Raw genomic sequence first — 17,393 nt, forward strand, 5'->3', positions numbered from 1 at the left:
TTATGTGAGTGTTTTCTTCTCAGAATGAAAGGAATTTTATTTTAAAACTACACTATAGAAAGTATTATCCTCTGATTTAGCATCACATTTTTAACCTTGTGTTGATTCTCTCTGCTTTTAAAATTTGAAGGACATACATTATGTAATTATGAGTACATTAGCTGGCATCATCCAGGTATCTGTGTGAGCAAGTACATTTATACCATTATTATAACCATTGTTGTTGCTTCTGGGCTATTATACATATTTGTTTGTCTTTTGCAGTTTGGGACTAGGGCCTTTCTGTAAGTGTTCTTTTGTTTCAGGGAGGAGGTGGGGGTAAAGAGGGAGGTGTATGTGTTTTGTTTTTCCTGGAAAGATCCTCTTCTATGTATTGTTTTGTATGATTTAAATATTTTCTTTTTATTGTAGGTTTATGGTAAATATACCAGTTCTAGAACAAATGAATCAGATTTTACACATCTTGTTTGTATTTTTACCCTTTCTGTGGGCACTCGGGACTCTACCCCCACCTGACGCCCTTTTCTTATGGGCAATGGAGCAGGTTTTAGAGTTTGGCCTTGGAGGCTCATCTATGTCAACCCACCTACGGTAATTATTTTAAATATTAAAGTTATATGTAACTTATTCTTAAAAAAACATTTTTTCTTTTCAAGCAAATCTTTTTTCTCTCTCTCTGCAGGTTGTTAATAATGTTCATCATTTCCTCTGGAACAGTGATAACATCATATTTCATCCCCAGCACTGTTGGTGTGGTTCTTTTCATGACTGGACTTGGGTTCTTACTGAGTCTTAACCTAAGTGGGATGAGTTTTCTCTTCAGACACAGTGTGACCAAACACAGAGTTGAAACCAAATCTAAGACTTTACCCAGTGGTTTGGAAAAACAGTTTACTTGGAAGGAATTCCTTTTCTACATCATTGTATTAGTCTTGGCTCTCTTGGAAACTGGCTTATTACATCACTTTGCTGGTTTCTCACATATTTCCAAAAGCAGTCCCCAGGCTATTGTTGGCTATATTTTGATGATATTATTTATAATATTATGGATACTTAAAGAAATTCAAAGTGTCTATATCTTTGGAATTTTCCGGAACCCTTTCTATCCAAAGGATGTGCAAACTGTGACTTTATTCCTAGAGAAGCAAACAAAGCTCGTGAAGATTGGTGTTGTCAGACGGATTTTGATAAATATAGGTAGGAAGATAAAAAATCTGATAAACTTGGATTATATTTTGGAAGTATACAAAAATATTACAGAATTTCTGTATTTGTATAATATATTGCATGTAAGTATTTATTTTATGTTTTGCTTTGTTTATGGGTTTTTTAAGTTAATTGCTTAAATGTAATTATAAAAATATCCATATTGGCCAAAATAAAATAAGGTATAAGGGGTTATTTTGCCTTTGTGTAATTTGTCTCTTTTTTTTCTTGTCTTAGTGTCACCTTTTGCTATGATAGCATTTCTTTCAATGGACAGTGCCTTACAAAGGCTCCACTCTGTGTCTGTCTCCATTGGATTCACAAGAGCTTTTAGAATGGTAATCATAATAGGCACTTATTAGTATTTTCCTTTTCCCAAATTTAATTAGGATTTTGTTTACACTGAGAGATTACTCAGGTTATCAAATTTGGCCTAATAAAGTGGTTAATTTGTGTACTACAGGTATGGCAGAATACAGAAAATGCTTTATTGGAGATAGTCATTGTATCAGCAGTGCACTTGTTGATCTCCAGTACAGACACATGGTGGAACAGAAGCTTAGACACAGGAATCAGACTCTTACTGGTAAATATGTTTTTCATAGCTTTAATGAGATGTATTTCATATACCATAAAACCATTCACTTAAAGAATAAATTTCTGTGGTATATATTCAGAACCTTTTAGCCATCACCATGATCTAATTTAGCACATTTGCAACACTCTCCACCCCAAGAAACCTCATACACATTAATAGTCATTCTCCATTCTACTTTCCATCCCATCCACTCTCTCACTTCAGCCCCAGCAACCATTATCTGCTCTCTGTCTCTAAGGATTTACCAGTTCCGGACATTTCACATGAATATAATCATATAGTATGTAGTCTTTTTTGCATCTCACTTCTTTCACTTATGTGTTTTCCAGGTTCATCCATGTTTTAGTATGTATCAGTATTTTATTCTTTTTTATCACATAGTTGTCCATTCTGTGGATATATCAGATTTAGTTGATTCATTCATTAAATAATAGACATTTAGGTTGTTTCTGCTTTGAATATTACAATAAATGCTGCTATAAGCATTGATGTGCAAGTTTTTATGTAGGACATAAGATTTCGTTTCTCTCAGGTAAGTTACCTAGGATTGGAATTTCAGTTATATATAAACTTTATGTTTTAACACTTCAAAGTATTGCCAAACATTTTCCACAATGATTGCACTATTAATACATTGTGACTAACAATGTATGAAGATTCTAATTTTTCAACGTTCTCGCTAACAGTTGCCTGACTTTTTCATTATAATGTTTTCATGGGTGTGGAACTGCTGTCTCTTCATGGTTTTGATTTTGCGTTTTTCTGAATCCTAGTGATGTATCATTACATAGGTTTTTTTGGCCATTTGTGTATGTTTTTTGAGGAACTATCTATTCAAATTCTTTGTCCATTTCTACCTGAGTTATTTTTCTTTTTACTGTTAATTTTAAGAGTTCTTCATATATTCTGGATACAAATTCCTTGACAGATATATGGTAAGATGTATGATAAGTAAAAATTTTTCCATTCTGTAGGTTTAGATTTCTTTCTTTCTTTCTTTCTTTGTTTTTTTTTTTTGTTTTTGCCTTTTGTAGGGCCGCTCCTGCAGCATATGGAGGTTCCCAGGCTAGGGGTCTAATCGGAGCTGTAGCCACTGGCCTGCACCAGAGCCGCAGCAACGCGGGATCCGAGCCGCGTCTGCGACCTACACCATAGCTCACGGCAACTCTGGATCGTTAACCCACTGAACAAGGCCAGGGGTCGAACCTGCAACCTCATGGTTCCTAGTCGGATTCATTAACCACTGCACCACAACGAGAACTCCAGGTTTAGATTTCTTGATAATGTCTAGCTTTCCTGATAATCTTTATAGTATCTAGGTTTCTTAATAATGTCCTTTGAAGCAAAAAAGTTTTAGTTTTGATAAAAGTTCAATTTATCTATGTGTTTCTTTTTTTTGCTTTTTTTGATATCATTATTGCTTATATTTTTGGTGTCATATCTAATAAACACTGCCTACTCCAATATCATAAAGATTTATCATGTTTTCTTCTAAGAGTTTTACAGTTCTAGCTCTTATATTTGGGTCTATAATCTACTTGGAGTTAATTTTTGTATGCGATGTGGGCTGGTGTTCCAAATCCATTCTTTTGTATATAAATAAACAATGGTTCCAGCACTATTTATTAAAAAATTATTCTTCCCTCAATGACTTTTCTTGGCACCTTATCAAAAATAAAACAACAAATGTAAGGGTATATTTCTGGACTCCCATTTTTTTTTCTGCATTCATCTATATGTCTGTCCTTATGCCAGTACTACATTGTCCTGATTACAGTAGCTTTGTAGTAGGTTTTAAAATTGGTAATTGTGAGTCTTACGACTTTTTCTCTTTTCAAGATTGTTTTGACTCTTCTAGTACCCTTGCATTACCGTAGAAATACTGGCTTAGGCTTTTCAGATTTTGCAAAAAGGCATCTGAGACTTTGATAGGGATGGCCTTGGTTCTGTAAATCAATTTAAGGAATATTGCTATCTTAAAAATATTAGTTCTTACTTATCTACATGACATGTCTTCACATTTATTTATATCTTCTTTAATTTCTTTCAGTAATGTTTTGTAGTTTTCAGTGTATAAGTTGTATACTTTGATCAAACATTACTCCTAAGTATTTTACTCTTTTTTGGAGGGAAGGGGGGCCTGCACCCCACTGCTGCAGTGACAATGCCAGATCCTTAACCTGCGCCACAAAGGAAATCCCCTATTTTATTCTTTTTAATTAGTTATAATGGATTGTTTTCCTGATTCATTTGGGGGGGTTTTATTGCTCAAATATAGAGTGCAATTGACTTGTTAATTTTATGCCATGAAACCTCACTGAAGTATTTTATTGTTTCTAATAGATTTTTAGTGGATTTCTTAGGATGTTCTGTATATAAGATCATGTCATCTGCAAATTAGATACAGTAAAGATTGTTTTGCTTCTTTCTTTCCAATCCGGATGTCTTCTATTTCTTTTTCTTACCTAATTGCCCTGGCTAGAACCTCCAGTATAAAGGTGAACAAAATGCATAAAAGTGTGAACATCTTATGAGGAAATACTATGTTCTCCATTAAGTTGGTGTCAGTCTTTTACCATTAAATGTGACATCAGCTGTGGATTCTTCATAGATGCTCTTTATCAGGAAGGGCGTTCCCTTCCATTTCTAATTAAATCTTTTTATCAAGAAGGGGGTTGGATTTTGTCAAATGCCCTTTCTATGTGTAGAAATGGTCATGTGGTTTTGGTTCTTAAATCTATTAACATGATGGAATATGTTGATTTTCACTTGTTAAACCAATTTTGCATATGTGGAATAAATCTCACTCAGTCTTGGTACATAGTCTTGTCTTTATGTTACAGGATTTAATTAGCTAGTGTTTTGATGAGAATTTTTGTGTGATGCAAATATCTGTAGGTTTCTTTTCTTTCATACCTTTGGTTTAGATAACAGAACTGATTTCATAGAATGAGTTTGGAATTTCATACCAATAATTCTTAAATGTTAGTAGCATTGAGTATGTACTGTAAATATTTTGTAGTATTTCATAGTAAGGAAGCCATCTGGGCCTCAGCTTTTCTCTTTGGGTATTTTTTTTTAATAATTATTTTAATTTTTTTTCAATTATATCTGGTTTACAGTGTTCTGTCAAATTTCTACTGCACAGCATGGTGACCCAGTTACACATACATGTATACATTCTTTTTTCTCACATTATCATGCTCCATAATAGGTGACCAGACATAGTTCCCAATGCTACACAGCAGGATCTCATTGCTAATCTCTTTGGGTATCTTTTAAATAACTTACTCAGTTTCTCTTCTTGTTATAGGTCTCATCAGATTTTCTATTTCAAGTCACAAAGAATCTAATATAAGGGTTATTTCCTCAAAAATATTGGAGCAACAGTAAAATTACATAGGTTTTCTTAATGTGATCTTGAAGATCCATGAAACGTATTTAAGAATTAAAAAATTATTTTTATGTCTCTACAGGTTGGTATCATGCGTGATCGTCTGATTCAGTTTATCTCTAAATTGCAGTTTGCTGTGACTGTACTTTTGGCATCCTGGACAGAGAAAAAACGTAGAAAATCAACCACCACTTTATGTATACTCAACATTGTCTTCTCTCCATTCATGTTGCTCTTAATAGTTTTTTCTACACTACTCTCATCCCCCTTACTCCCCCTCTTCACCCTTCCTTTGTTCCTGGTGGGGTTTCCTCGACCTGTTCAGAGTTGGCCAGGAGTGGTGGGCACCACAGCCTGCGTGTGTGCAGATACAGTGTATTACTACCAGATGGTCCCAAGTTTGACCACTGCACTGCAGTCTGCAATGGCAGCTGGAAGTTTAGGTAAGTAAATGGGTTGTGCTTAAGAAATCCTCAGTAATGTATTTGAAGTACAAAAAAAAAAAAAAACACATAGAAAAGCAGTCTTTTGATCCAACTGTTATACAGATTCTGATACTTTGATGAATAGGCATAAAGACTAAACACAAAGTTGAAGTATATCTCCTTATTTTAAGGTCAATAAAGTTATAAAATAGAAATACTAAGTGAAAATTTTATTAAGATGAATTGACCTTTTTTTTTTTTTTTTTTTTTTTTTTTTTGGTTTTTAGGGCCACACCCGCAACATATGGAAGTTCCCAGGCTAGGGGTTGAATCGGAGCCAAACCTGCTGGCCTACACCATAGCCACAGCAATGCCTGATCCAAGTCATGTCTTGGACCTACACCACAGCTCATGGCAATGCTGGATCTCCGACCCACCGAGTGGAGCCAGGGATCAAACTCACATCCTCATAGATTCATTTCTGCTAGTTGGATTCATTTCTGCTTCACCACAACTGGAATTCCTGATTTGATAATTTTTTAAAAAACATTTTCTTGAATAAAATCAGGTTATAGTCCCACCATGAAACATGAAAACACCTTATCTTTCAAAATTTCCATGAATTTATAATGAGCTATATCAAGTAGATAATAGCTTTGATCCATAAAGAATGAAAATATAATTTTGTGATAATCTTTTAATTTTACCATACACTAACTGTAAATTCAACTATATTACACTTCTCAAGGTTGGTTTTAGATAAGGTACAAGCTGATGACAGTAGTGTGTGGTCTCATTCCATATGCCTTAGCCCCTGAAATTGTTTTAGATATGTCCAATGACTTCCTGGCAGACTGACTCCTGGCAGAGAGTAGCAATTTAAAATTAGAATTTTAATGATATGTTTACTTGGGTTGAGCTTATTATCTATTATGTGAGATAATTTAGGAAAAACTTTATGATACAAATTTTTTTATAACTAATCATTTTCCCTTATAGGAAATAACTACACTTTTAATACTTTTATCCATTTCCAATATTTTTATTATATGGTGCAATGCCACTTTAAAAATAACCTATGAGGTTAAATTCACATCTGAAATAATAAATACCTTAGTAATAAAGTGGTAATTATACTTTATCATCAAAACAATTATATTCAACCAACAAGTGTATTATAAAGTATTTCCTGGAGAAAATAAAACAGTGAGGTAACATGTCACACACATCTCATTGCCAAAAATGTAAAATAGAGCTGACATTAACAAGTATTGGCTAGGGAATGGGGAACGGGAACTCTTAAACCCTGCTTGATGGGAATATGTGAATTCATACAACCACCTTGAAGAGTAAACATAATAGTTTGTAGTAAAGACGTATGTATTCCATGGCGTAGGGATTCCAGTTTTAGAATCCATGATTCAGTGATTCCAGTTGTAGAGAAACTTTCGTACATGTATTTTGGGGGTTCCCAAAACCATTCCTAGGTTTGATGATTTTCAAGGAAGACACATAGGACTCAATATATAGTTGTACTCATAGCTAAGATTTATTATAGTAAGAGGATACAGAGCAAATACAGCAAAGGAAAAGTCACATGAAATCAGACCAGGTGAAAGCTTCCAGGTACCTCTCCCAGCAGAGTTACACAGAACATGCTTAATTCCCCCACAATTCATTGTGACAGTGTGTGTGATATGTTAACTACCAGGGAGCTTATTTGAGACTCAATGCCTAAGGCTTTCATTGAAGGCTGGTCATGTAGGCACCCTCTGCCTACCACACACCAAAATTCCAGACTCCCAAAAGGAAAGCGAGTGTGTTCAGTATAAACTGTGTTCTTTGCACAGGCTAGGCACAATGAGAGACTGTTTACCAGTTAGGGTGGTGAGAACTCTTGAAATACAAGTGCCCAGGTGCCAACCATGGGACAACCTGGTAAGCAGGCCTTTCAAAGGATGGCAGTCAGTTCTGCTATGTTAGCTCTTCTCTACATAATGCATTATACAAACAGACTTGGCACAGAGATCACTTCTACAGCATTATTTATGCCAGTGAAAAATTGGATACATTTGAAATGTTTATTAACAGGAAAATGACTAAATTCAGCTATGTAATGAATTCTCAGTACAGTTACAGTAAATGACTTTGGGCTGTTTGTAGTCAACGTAATATCTCAGAGACAGTATTGAGAGAAAAACTAAGTTTTAAGAGCATTTACACAGTTGGTAGATAGCATTTTATGTAAATTTTTAACACAACGAAACATTTCTATATGCATGTATGTAAAAATGTACAAAATGTTTTAAATAATGTGAAGTTGGCTTTAATATATTTAATTTGTTTTCCTAAAATAGTTAACATGTATTTAGGATTTTATATAGCAGGTTCTAATTTGTTGTTTTTCTGGAAAATATATTCTTGAATTCTTATGTATTATTACGTATAGATTTTATCTTCCAGCTGTTCCTGTAAAGAGCTTAATTTAATGCCCCCTGATATGTAATGAAGTTTTTTGTATTCTTAATATAAAAAGAGGGTAGAAAGAGATATGAATTAGTTCCACATGTGTTATCAATTTTAAAGACTCACATGGTAAAATAAAATAAGCTTGAACAGTCACTCACTTTTTTTTTTTTTTTTTTTTTTCTAATTTGTTTCAGGTCTCATCTTACCCGGATCTCATTACTTGGGCCGTTTTCAGGATCGTTTGATATGGATAATGATTCTAGAGTGTGGCTATACTTATTGCTGCCTTAACATTAAGGTCAGTGTGCATTTGAAACCTCTCTAGTACATGTGTGAAAATTTTATTTGTTTTGCACACACAAACACTTAATAGCTCACTTTGAAAGAGTATCTTTTAACTACCTATTAAAAAAACCTAGGGATTTTTTGGGGGAGTGAAGGAGAAAAAGATAGCTAATAAAGCTTTGCCAGGCAAAGGGAGCCGCAGCAGGCTAGTCTTAGAGACTGTGCCCTCAAAACCTAGGGATTTTTTAAAGTGTATTTCAATATGCACATATTGATAGGCAGACTGGTATTTGACGTGTAATAGAGCATAGTAACAAAATACACTTGCCCCTTTTCATCCAGTCTTATTCTTTTTATCCCTGTCTAGTTGAGCATCTCAAAAACATTGCTCAGTAGTATTTTCTTCATTCCTGTATCGTATAAGCTTTCTCAACTTAGCAAAAACCTTCTTTTGATCCCACTGCCCTTACCTGCTAGTAATCTGTTTTTTTGTTTGTTTTTTTCTTTCCTTGCAGAGCAAAATGCCTTACCAGAGTCACTTTTAATCATGTCTCCCATTTGATTGCTCCCATTTTCTCTTCAACTTGCTCTGGGGTTTTGACTCTATTACTTATTACCCCACTAAAAACTGCTCTAGTCAAGGTCTCCAATGGCTGTCGCATTGCTAAATCCAGTGGTTAATTCTCAGATCAGATCTTATTTGATCTGTCATCAGCATTTGACACAGGTGATCTCTTGACTTGTTTCACGGCCTCCTTTGATGATTCCTTTTCTCTTCCTTGACCTCTTAATATCAGAGTGCTCCATTCCTTGCTAACAACTCCATCCTTCTGGTTGCCCAGCTCAAAAACATTTGGGCTTTAGTCCAGTAGTGTTTGACTCTTTGTTTTCTTCTATACCCTGCATCCAATCCAATAAGAAATTCTGTCGGCTCTGCTTAAGTCATGTCCTGTATCCACCACTTCTTACCACTCTGCTTTCAGCCGCCTTCATCCCTTTGCTGGATAGCTACAATAGCTTCCTAATTGGTCTCTCCATTTCCACCTTTACCCCCCTACAACCTGTTATCAACTGGAATGATTTCTAAAATCTAAGTCAGATCATGTTACTCCCCTACTCAAAATATTCTTCCTTTATTCGGAGTAAAAGCCAAGGCCCTAAATGTTCCCTCTTCCCTCTTTGGTCTCATCTACTGTTTTAACCCTCTCATTCTACTCCAACATACTGGCTGTTCCTTTTGCCTGGAATACTCTTCCTTCGGATCACCACACAGCTCACTCCCTCACCACCTTTAAAGCTTTGTTCAAATGTCACACTTACAATGAGTTCTACTATGGCCATCCTATTTAAATTGCATACCCACTCCCATCCCTGCCTGCATTTTGATCCTCCTTATGTGCTTTACTTTTTCTCCATTTTCATTGCATTTATACCTTCTAGTAAACTATGTAATTTACTTATTAATTGTATTGTCGAATGCCCGTGTCTCTCCACTCTCTAATTTAAATGTCACAAGAGCAAGTATCTCTGTTTTTATTTGGAGGATGTATCTTAACCCCCTGGATCAGTGCTTGGCATATAATAGGCCCTTAACAAATATTTGGCGAATGAGTGAATTTTTTTGTCTTAGTGCAGATTAGATAAAATTGCTGGTAAGTAAAGCGCTCTTCCTTTAGTCCAGTAGTTCTAAAAATGCATCTCCTCAGACTAGTGATTGTAACATCTACTGGGAACTTGTTGGAAATGGAAATTCTTAGGCCTCACCCCAGATCTACTGAATGAGAAACTCTGGGGGAGTGCCCAGCAATCTTTGTTTTAAGAAGCCTTCCACTGATTCTGACTCACCTAATGTTCTAGAACTACTACTCTAGTCGAACATAGACAAGTAGGAGAAAGCAGAAAAATTATGTAAAATTTGGAGGACATTTTCATTGCTTAATTTAGTTCTGTTTTAAATGGTATAGTTTTATAATATCTTAAAATGTGGGTCCTTTTATTGATCTTTTGTGTGCCATGGTATATATGCTATAAAGATATACTTTTTGGTGGCAGTCTTTTTGCTTTCTTTCTTTATTGTTTTGGATACAGGCTTGCTTAACTATACCATCTACTAACATTTATATAACACTTTAAAGTTTATAAAGCACTTTCATTACTTGCTTTAATCTTCACAACCCTATGTGCTAAGATTATTTTTCTTTGAAAGAGAAGCCAAAGGAATTGAAGAGGGTAAGTGGCCTACTTAAGACTGCGTACTTGCATCTGGTAGAGCCATAACTTAAAAGTAGGTTCTGATGTCACATTTTATGTTTTTTCCATGGATAATAATACAACCATTTTACAATCTAGCAGTTTTGTAAAAATGTATAAATAAATAAGTAAATAATAGTAAACAATGACCTTGTGTATCCTCTTCAAGTGATTCCTTCTAGGGGAGTAATCAACTGTGTTTAAAATTTATAAGAATAGGTTTACAGCGTTCTGTAAATTTTCTACTGGTCATGAAGATGACCTGGTCACACATATATTATACAATCTTTTTGTCACATTATCATGCTCCATCATAAGTGAGTAGATATAGTTCCCAGTGCTATACAGCAGGATCTCATTGCTTATCCATTCCAAAGGCAAGAGTTTGCATCTATAAACCTCAAATTCCCAGTCCATCCCACTCCCTCTCCCTACCCCTTGGCAACCACAAGTCTATTCTCCAAGTTCATGAGTTTTTTTTCTGTGGAAAGGTTCATTTGTGCCATATATTAGATTCCAGATATAAGTGATACCATGGTATTCGTCTTTCTCATTCTGACTTACTCCACTTAGCACAAGAGTCACTAGAGTTTGCATCTATGTTGCTGCAAATGGCATTATTTTGTTCTTTTTCATGGCTGAGTAGTATTCCATTGTGTATATACACCATATCTTAATCCATTCATCTGTCTATGGACATTTAGGTTGTTTCCATGTCTTGGCTATTGTGAATGGTGCTGCAGTGAACATATGGATGCATGTGTCTTTTTTTAAGGAAAGTTTCATCCAGATATATGCCCAAGAGTGGGATTGCTGGGTCATATGGTAGTTCTATATTTAGCTTTCTGAGGTACCTCCATACTGTTTTCCATAGTGATTGTACCAACTTAGATTCCCACCAACAGTGTAGAAGGGTTCCCTTTTCTCCACACCTTCTCCAGCATTTGTTATTTGTAGACTTACTAATGATAGCCATTCTGACTGGTGTGAGGTGGTACCTTATAGTAGTTTTCATTTGCCCTTCCCTAATAAGTGTTGTTGAGCATTTCTTCCTGTGCTTGTTGGCCATCTGTATGTCTTCTTTGGAGAAATGTCTATTCAGGTCTTTTGTCCATTTTACAATTGGGTAGTTGGTTTTTGCTGATGAGTTGTATAAGTTGCTTGTATATTCTAGAGATTAAGCCCTTGTCAGTTGGATCATTTGAAACTTATCTTCTCCCATTCTGTAGGTTGTCTTTTTGGTTTCCTTAGCTGTGCAGAAGCTTGTCAGTTTGATTAGATCCCACTGGTTTATTTTTGCTTTTATTTTTGTGGCTTTGGGAGACTGACCTGAGAAAACATTTGTAAAGTGTCTCTATTAGGTGGAGGAAGTTATCTTCTATTGCTAGTGTACTGAGCATCTTTATTATGAAAGTGTGATAGATTTTATCAAATGATCTTTCTATAACTATTAAAATGATAATGTAGTGTTTCTTTCTTTCTTTCTTTTTTTTTGTTTTTTTGTTTGTTTAGGGCTGCACCTGCAGCATATGGAGGTTCCCAGGCTAGGGGTCTAATTGGAGCTGCAGTTGCCGGCCTATACCAGAGCTACAGCAGTGCCATATCCAGGCTGCATCTGCGACCTACACCACAGCTCACGGCAACACTGGATCCTTAACCCACTGAGCAGGGCCATGGATCAAACCCACAACCTCATTGTTCCTAGTTGGATTTGTTTCTGCTGCACCAAGACGAGAACTCCGCATTTTTCATATCAAAAATGCATTGTTCCTAGTTGGATTCATTTCTGCTGCACGAAGACGAGAACTCCGCATCTTTCAATTATTCAATGGCAAATATATTAAGTGTCATTAAATTTGAATTAGGGCGTGGCTCTTGGGTTAAAGAATTTTTTTGCATTTTTCATATTTTTATTATGAGAATTCAATCCATGAGTGTTTATAAAATTAGTTACTTTTCTCTGTGTATTAAATTATCATAAACTGAAGTACTTTCCGTTTGCTCCTTAGGGGTTAGAATTGCAAGAAACATCCTGTCATACTGCTGAAGCTCGAAGAGTTGACGAAGTTTTTCAGGGTGCCTTTGAACAAGAGGAATATGCAAGAGTATGTTCCATTAACGAACACTTTGGAAATGTCCTGACACCCTGTACTGTTTTGCCTGTGAAACTCTATTCTGATGCCAGGAGTGTCTTGTCTGGCATAATAGATTCCCATGATAACTTAAAAGAATTTAAAGGTGACCTTGTTAAAGTACTTGTTTGGATACTTGTTCAGTTCTGTTCCAGAAGATCCAGCATGCAGGAGAATGTTCAAAAAACTGAAAATAAAGGGAAAGCATCTCTAATAATCCTGCCTGCTTTGAATTCTTCACCACAACCTGAATCCCTAGAAGACACAGATAGTTTAAATTCAGAAAATTTGGATGACTGGTCTGATGATATTTTTGGTGAGGAGCCAACTATCAAAAAAGGAAAAGAAGAAAAAGATCAGGTGAAAGTTTTGCCAGTTATAAATTTGCCTATACCAGGATCAGTAGAATCACAGAGGGTAGGTAATCATTCTACAAGCACAGTCACTGAATGTAGTCTTTACCAAGCAGTTGTGTTGGGATACCCTGCTGTTGACAAAGGAGAGCAAGAAGACCGGACATATATCCCTCTCATGGAGTTCAGTTGTTCTCATTCTCACTTGTTAAGCTTACCTGAAGAATGGATGTCTAACTGTTTGCCTAATTCCAAAGTGAAGGAGATGAGATCGTTATTTCCAGAAGACTGGTATCAGTTTGTTTTAAAGCACTTGGAGTGTTTTCATTCAAAAGAAAATGCTTCAAGTATAGTGGAAGAAATTGCAAAGGACAGAGTATTGAAAGAATTTTATGTTCATGCAGTAGTGACTTGTTATTTTAGTTTATTTGGAGTGGACAATATGACTCCTAGTCCTGGTCATATATTGAGAGTTTACAGTGGCGTTTTGCCTTGGTCTGTTGCCTTGGATTGGCTTACAGAAAAGCCTGAACTGTTCCAACTAGTCCTGAAAGCTTTCAGGTAATTTGTTTTGGTTACATACAATTTGTAATATTGACTGAAAAAATATTGATTTTTTTTATAACCTAGAAGGATATGCTCCTCCATTTCTAATTTTTAAAAAGTGATCATTTTAAAAAGTAATTACATTCCCAAAAATGAAGAAAAAAATACTTAGTATATATTATGATTATATCAGGATTGCCCTTTAGTTTGTACTTCTTGGTTAGGTGGGGAAACTGTTTTTACATGCCTTCCTGGATTTCTTTGCTTTAACTCTTATCATTTCTCCCTGATCTTTTTTTCTGAAATGTGTATGATTTTAGTTAAGTGTCTTATAAAATATGGATTGAGGAATTACCATCATGGCATAGTGGAAACGAATCCAACTAGAAACCATGAGGTTGTGGGTTCAATCCCCTGGCTTTGTTCAGTGGGTTAAGAATCCGGCATTGCCATGAGCTGTGGCATAGGTCACAGATGCATATCAGATCTGACATTGCTGTGGCTGTGGCATAGGCTGGCATCTATAGCTCCAATTAGACCCCTACCTGGGAACCTCCATATGCTGTGGGTCCAGCCCTAAGAAGCCAAAAAACCCAAGATCTATCTATAAAGTTGATTTTAAGAATTCTAAAATTCCTTATTTCTCCTTTTTTTTTTTTTTTTTTTTAGGTATACTCTGAAACTAATGATTGATAAAGCAAGTTTAGGTCCAATAGAAGACTTTAAAGAGCTGACTGACTGTCTTGAAGAATATGAAAGTGACTGGTACATTGGTTTGGTGTCTGATGAAAAGTGGAAGGAAGCAGTTTTACAAGAAAAACCATACTTGTTTTCTCTGGGGTATGATCCTAATATGGTAAGGTTAAATATGTCCCATTAAACATTTTCACATATTAACCGTAAAGAATAGGAATCAGTTATAAAGTAATAGATTTAGTGAGAGTGGTAACATTCTAGGTATAAATAAAATTAACTGCAGTATTAAGGCATTTGTAATTATGATTTTATGGCTAATATAATCCAGTCCTAGAATGACTGATTATTTACTTTTGCAAACTTAATAGACGCCAATTAAGAATGCTGTGTGGGGAGTTCCCGTCGTGGCGCAGTGGTTAACGAATCCGACTAGGAACCATGAGGTTGTGGGTTCGGTCCCTGCCCTTGCTCAGTGGGTTAACGATCTGGCATTGCCGTGAGCTGTGGTGTAGGTTGCAGACGCGGCTCGGATCCTGCGGATCCTGCGTTGCTGTGGCTCTGGCGTAGGCCGGTGGCTACAGCTCTGATTCGACCCCTAGCCTGGGAACCTCCATATGCCGCGGGAGCGGCCCAAGAAATAGCAACAACAACAACAACAACAAAAGACAAAAGACAAAAAAAAAAAAAAAAAGAATGCTGTGTGGGAGTTCCCACCATGGAACAGTGCGTTAAGAAACTTACTGTAGCGGCTCCGGTCACCACAGAGGTGCAGGTTCCATCCACAGTCCAGCACAGTGAGTTAAAGGATCTGGTGTTGCCACAGTTGCTACATGGCATCTGTGGCTTGGACTTAGTCCCTGGCTGGGAACTTCCATGTGCCATGGGTGTGGACATAAAATTTTTAAAACTTTAAAAACAGACCAAAAAAAAAAGAATGTTATGTGGCCACTCTGCAGTAACTGAGCTGTAAAATAGTCAAGTAAATGTAATTTGCTATAGCATATTTGACTAAATGAGTCATATTTCCATGGGAAATTCAGGTATATGACTTATCACTTTGGATTTGACTCCTTGATAAAAAGTTAATTCATTAAGTGGCAAAATATTTCTTTTGCTGAAATCTGACTTGTGAAAATTCAGAGAGATTCTAAGGAACGACTTTTTTAAGATTTAGTACTTGTTCTTATTACATTTAAAATGTCATTGAGGAGTTCCCGTTGTGGCACAGCAGAAATGAATCCGACTAGGAACCATGAGGTTGCGGGTTCAAATCCTGGCCTCTCGTTGCCGTGAGCTGTGGTGTAGGTTGCAGACGTGGCTCAGATCTGGTGTTGCTATGGCTGTGGCGTGGGCTGGTGGCTGCAGCTCCAATTGGCCCCCAACCCCGGGAACCTCCACATGCCACGAGTGAGGCCCTAAAAAGACAAAAAGACCAAAAAAAAAAAAAAAATGTCATCAAGTGTACACAATATGAAAGATTCAGTGTTATGAACTTTTTGTGGGTTCCATGTGTGGTATTATTGCAAATGTGCTTCCCAATGAAAAAGAAGAAAGTTGTTTTTAAAAAACAACCATTTAAAGTCTTGGAAATGGGGAGTTCCCATCCTGGCTCAGCATAAACGAATCTGACTAGAATCCATGAGGACACAGCCTGGATCACTGGCCTCACTCAGTGGGTTAAGGATCTGGCATTTCTGTGAGCTATGTTATAGGTCACAGATGCTGCTAGGATCCTGCATTGCTGTGGCTGTGGCATAGGCTGGCAGCTATAGCTCTGATTCTACCCCTAGCCTGGGAACTCTCATGTGCCACAGGTGTAGCCCTAAAAAAACCAAACCAAACAAAAATCAAACAAACAAAAAAGTCTTGGAAATGGTTCTAAGGGCATACAGCAAATAAAGAAACATTTATTTAAGTAAATATTCTAGGGAGTTCCCATTGTGCAGAGGAAATGAATCTGACTAGTATCCATTAGAATGTGGGTTCCATCCCTGGCCTCACTCAGTGGGTCAGGGAACTGGCATTGCTGTGAGCTGTGGTGTAGGTCACAGACATGTCTCAGATCCCACATTGCTGTGGCTGTGGTGTAGGCCAGCAGCTGTAGCTCCAATTTGACCACTGGCCTGGGATCTTCCATATGCTGCGAGTACGGCCCCAAAAAAAGCAAAAAAAAAAAAAAAAAAAAAAAAAAAAAATCTAAAACCTAGGAAGAGTGGTTAGAGTCCACATTATTTGAACCAAGACCCATTCTCTCCCAGCTCAGCAAGACAGAAACTCCACTCAGACTGGTATTGCCAAGAACACAGGGCTCCCTCTCTCCTCAGCTCCCAGTTGAAAGGCTGTTTTCCTACAAGAAGAACTTCAGCATTTCTCTTCTTACTCTGGGCATGTATAGTCAAAAGGTGAGAACTTCTTTCTGGCCACCCCAACATGTTGGATGGAGGCTTTACCCAAACATGGTGCCACTGAGAATGGTGGGGCCCTGATCTCCCTTGCATGTGGAGGTTCCACACTGGGAGAGACAAGTCAGAAAGAGCTGAGTTTACTGCTTCTCTTCTACCAAACACTTATGTCATAAAGCTTAGGTGTCACTCAGAAGTATGCCATTGTCTTAGCTTCCAGTCCCAGAGCTCTAGGTCAGACATTTTGCCCCCCGGGTGAAGCTGACCATTAAAAAAAAAAGCTCCAGATCTCTTCCCAAAGGAGCTGACGGCATTTGCACACAGTGCGGACGTGTTAAAGCTTAAGGTGTTCTCAAAAACAGTGGAGGTTGTGGTAAAAGTAATTAGAGGCAACTGGCAAAATCATTTGAGATCTAAGCTAAACTGTAAGCTGGGTAGATTAACAGAGAGAACTAGGGAAAGAAACAGCAAAGAAGAGCCCTCCTGGGGTCAAAACAAATCACAAACATTGACCTCAAAAACTGTTCTTTCAAAGAATAGTTCTTGTCCCAAATTGAATTGGATCACTCTTTGGAGCAGTTTAGGTCCTGGGATATTGTTGACTATGTAGAGCAACCAGCTGTGTATAAGCATTTCA

At 36.8% G+C, this 17,393-nt stretch overlaps 1 non-coding gene across 4 annotated transcripts in view; it reads left to right on the plus strand.

Moving 5' to 3' along the window:
• The window catches only part of PCNX4, a 41,406-nt gene that overhangs the window by 13,627 nt on the left and 10,386 nt on the right, over window positions 1-17,393 (plus strand). For 2 of the 4 annotated variants that reach the window (XR_001306411.2, XR_001306413.2), the window contains 9 exons: window positions 412-591; window positions 683-1,197; window positions 1,444-1,544; window positions 1,670-1,792; window positions 5,281-5,641; window positions 8,287-8,390; window positions 12,637-13,673; window positions 14,328-14,514; window positions 16,613-16,756. This is a non-coding gene — a transcript (pecanex homolog 4 (Drosophila)). The remainder of the gene's footprint in view (window positions 1-411; window positions 592-682; window positions 1,198-1,443; window positions 1,545-1,669; window positions 1,793-5,280; window positions 5,642-8,286; window positions 8,391-12,636; window positions 13,674-14,327; window positions 14,515-16,612; window positions 16,757-17,393) is intronic. The other 2 variants (XR_115698.4, XR_002335510.1) reach the window with 1 other exon arrangement.

The sequence above is a fragment of the Sus scrofa genome, chromosome 1 (genome assembly GCF_000003025.6).
Source record: "Sus scrofa isolate TJ Tabasco breed Duroc chromosome 1, Sscrofa11.1, whole genome shotgun sequence".
Classification (NCBI taxonomy): Eukaryota; Metazoa; Chordata; class Mammalia; order Artiodactyla; family Suidae; genus Sus; species Sus scrofa.